At 56.3% G+C, this 3,356-nt stretch overlaps 1 gene segment (V, D, J or C); it reads left to right on the top strand.

The window, feature by feature from the left end:
- Nucleotides 1-225: 225 nt before the first annotated feature.
- Nucleotides 226-2,512, top strand: LOC307094296 (immunoglobulin lambda variable 1-40-like). The segment is given in 3 exons: nucleotides 226-271; nucleotides 380-699; nucleotides 2,474-2,512.
- Nucleotides 2,513-3,356: the final 844 nt, after the last annotated feature.

Here is a 3,356-nt window from a genome sequence, read left to right as displayed (position 1 = left end):
GACTCCAGAAACCTGGGCCCCATACAGCCCAACCCCCGCCCATACCAATGGCCATCCTCAGGCAGAGGGCCCTGCCCCAGGCCCAGGGTGAGATCAAATAGATGGGGTCTCATTTGCATAAAAGGACCCTCCCTCCCGCAGACTATGAAGAGGGGCAGGGAGAGATGGGGGAGCTCGGCTTCAGCTGTGGGGCACAGGAGGCAGGACTCAGGGATGACCTCCACCATGGCCTGGGCCCCTCTCCTCCTCACCCTCCTGGCTCACTGCACAGGTGACTGGATAGGGGACAGGGGAAGGGGCCTTGGGAAGACACATGGGCCCTGCTTCCTCCTCTTGTCTTAGACCCAGACTCACCCTCTCTGTGTCTCCCCTCTTCCAGGATCCTGGGCCCAGTCTGTGGTGACTCAGCCGTCCTCAGTGTCGGGGGCCCCGGGCCAGAGGGTCACCATCTCCTGCTCAAACATCAAGGGTTCCTATGTGCACTGGTACCAACAGCTCCCAGGAAAGGCCCCCAAACTCATCATCTATGATAATAGCAACCGACCCTCAGGGGTCCCAGACCGATTCTCCGGCTCCAAGTCAGGCAGCTCAGCCACCCTGACCATCACGGGGCTGCAGGCTGAGGACGAGGCCGATTATTACTGCTCATCATGGGTCGGCAGTATCAGCAGTTACACAGTGCTGCAGGCCTGTGGGGAAGTGAGACAAAAACCCCTCTTCTCTGGGAGGGGTGAGCCCTCCAGCAGCTGCCTGCTGGACTCAGCCTGTGACCTGTGGCTTCTGCTTATTCCCTCGCTGTCGCCCTGGGCCCAGGTTCTTCCGGGACCCTGCCTGGGAGTGAATTGTCCTCCCTCCCCTCCTGCCTCAGTGTCACTCAGAGCAGCTCACTCCCAGGCTCAGGGGCCTGAAGGAAGGGAAGGCCTCTCCCCACCCTCGGGGCCCAGGTCCCTCCCCCTGGGCTGGACTCCCTTGTCCAGTGAGGCTGAGATGAGTGACAGCTGGTCGGGGCCCGCCCCTGCCTGGGGCTCAGCACTGTGCTCTGAGCTGGAAGGGCCTCTGGCCCTGTTCGCACCCCATTATGGTTTCCTCCCCTTTACCCAGCGCGGCTGGTGTAGATTTGCGTTGTGATTTTAAGCGCAAGAATTGGCCATTCACAGCCATCAAACTATCACACATTGGGGGTGCCAGGGTGAGTGATGAAGGGGGTGGTCCAAGTGGGTGGAGGGGGTCCAGGAGCAGAAACTTCCGGCTGTGACTGCCTGGCTCTGGGAGTATGGCCAGCACGGGGACCCGGCAGGGAGCGCTGTCGTATTGTGTCTGTGAAAGCAGCTGAGAGCCTGGATCTCAGTGTCCTCAGCACAGAAACAGCCAAGCTTGCAGCCACATATGAAGGCAGAGGTCACGGAGAATTATCCTGGAGATGGCTTTGCATGTACACCGACACACAGTCATTATGTTGTACACCTGACACTAATATGTCGATTACATCTCAATTGAGAAATAAAATAAAATTATAAGAATGAATCTGAATCTTCTCTTCACAGAAACACCAGCATGTGGATGTCTATAGTAGCTTTGTTAACCACCTAGACCAGTGGTCAGCAAACTCATTAGTCAACAGAGCCAAATATCAACAGTACAACAATTGAAATTTCTTTTGAGAGCCAAACTTTTTAAACTTAAATTCTTCTAACACCACTTCTTCAAAATAGACTCGACCAGGCCGTGGTATTTTGTGGAAGAGCCACACTCAAGGGGCCAAAGAGCCGCATGTGGCTTGCGAGCCAAGGTTTGTCGACCACGCCCTAGACTGAGAGCAGCCAGGAGTCTGTGCCTGGGGGACTGTGACAGTTGTGAGTCTCATGTTAAGTTACTAATTTAATTCACCTCCAGCCTCCATTGGTTGTCAGCGAAAATTGCCTGCATTTGTGCCCAGAGATTGAGAGCCCCATCGTCCTTGTGACCTTCGGAAGTGGAGTCTCTGCTTCCTCACTGTGCCCCCAGGCTGGTCACCCCGTGACCTGAAGCTGAGGGTCTGCTGGTGACAAGGCACTCTCCAGTGTCTGTGGCCGGTGCTTCTGTTCCTGGGACGGATGGAAGCTCCTAGAAACTCCTCGGAGGGTTCACTGGGCACCGACTCGGGATTTCCAACCATCAGGACCAGATCACAGCGGACAGCTCCCACCTCGCGCCTGAAATGTGAAGTGATGTTAGAAACACGTCTGTTCACACCTGTCCACCCAGAGCAGAAGGCATTGCGTTTCCATCAAAACCTCTACCCACAATTTTCATCAACATGCATCCTTCTAGAATTTTTAAATCAGCCTTATTGTGACGTTTACATATAATAACATACATGCACTTGAAGTAGGGTGAATGGTGACTAATATGTAGTTTTAACATAAAACCCTAGCACAGAAATTTAAAAATTCTGCCTAGAATTTTCTGCTCTGTTTTCCCTTGTCCCTTTCAGATGAAGGCCAAAGTCTGTGGGTTGAGAACAGACTCCTAGGAGTGACCTCAGCCCACGGTTCATGGAGAATGATGGTGTCAGGAGGGGAAATATTGACAGAAAATAGAAGTTACCCATGACCACGGACAAGGAGAGCACACGAGGGCTTCTCCCCACCACCTGCCCAGCCCCAGGGAGGGGCCCCTTTCTCCTCGGGGCCCCTGGGACCCACGGGAAGGAGGCCCCCAGCCCCCAGGAGTGAATCCCATACAAGACAGAGCCCGCGTCCCGCACAGAAGGGGACGCGCCCCCACGGGGCTGTCCCTGCTCTGGCCCTGCCCTGAGCCCTGACCCGGGTCTGAGAGCTGGTGCAGGAGACGCCCCTTGAGTCCTGACCCTTGACCAGCCCAGGGAGCTGTGGTCAGACTCCCCCTGAGGACGCTGAGTAGAGACTGGAGATGCCCCGAGGTGATGGGGAAGCCATGGGAGGGGACCCCTGGCCTGGCCCTAGGGCAGGAGCAGTGGACAGAGCAGTGGGAAGACAGAGGTGGTCTCTCCTGGGTTCTGGTCCCCATGTCACTCAATGGTGTGTCTGGGCCTGGACACTAGAGGGCGCTGGGGGCTTGTTGCTGGGGATCTGGGGTGAACAGAGCTGGACCAGCCCCCTGACAAAGTGCAGGACCATCTGCTCAGGGCTGTCAGCTGTGTCTCCCCAAACCTGGGCCCCACCGGCCCACCCCCACCCACACCAATGGCCATCCTCAGGCAGAGGGCCGTGCCCCAGGACCCATATAGTGATCAAATAGATGGGGTCTCATTTGCATAAAAGGGCCTTCCCTCCCGCAGACTATGAAGAGGGGAAGGGAGAGATGGGGGAGCTCGGCTTCAGCTGTGGGGCACAGGA

Source organism: Cnephaeus nilssonii (genome assembly GCF_951640355.1).
Source record: "Cnephaeus nilssonii genome assembly, chromosome: 22".
Lineage (NCBI taxonomy): Eukaryota > Metazoa > Chordata > Mammalia > Chiroptera > Vespertilionidae > Cnephaeus > Cnephaeus nilssonii.
The sequence above is the reverse complement of the archived record's forward strand: the minus strand, read 5'-3'. Positions and strand labels throughout refer to the sequence as shown.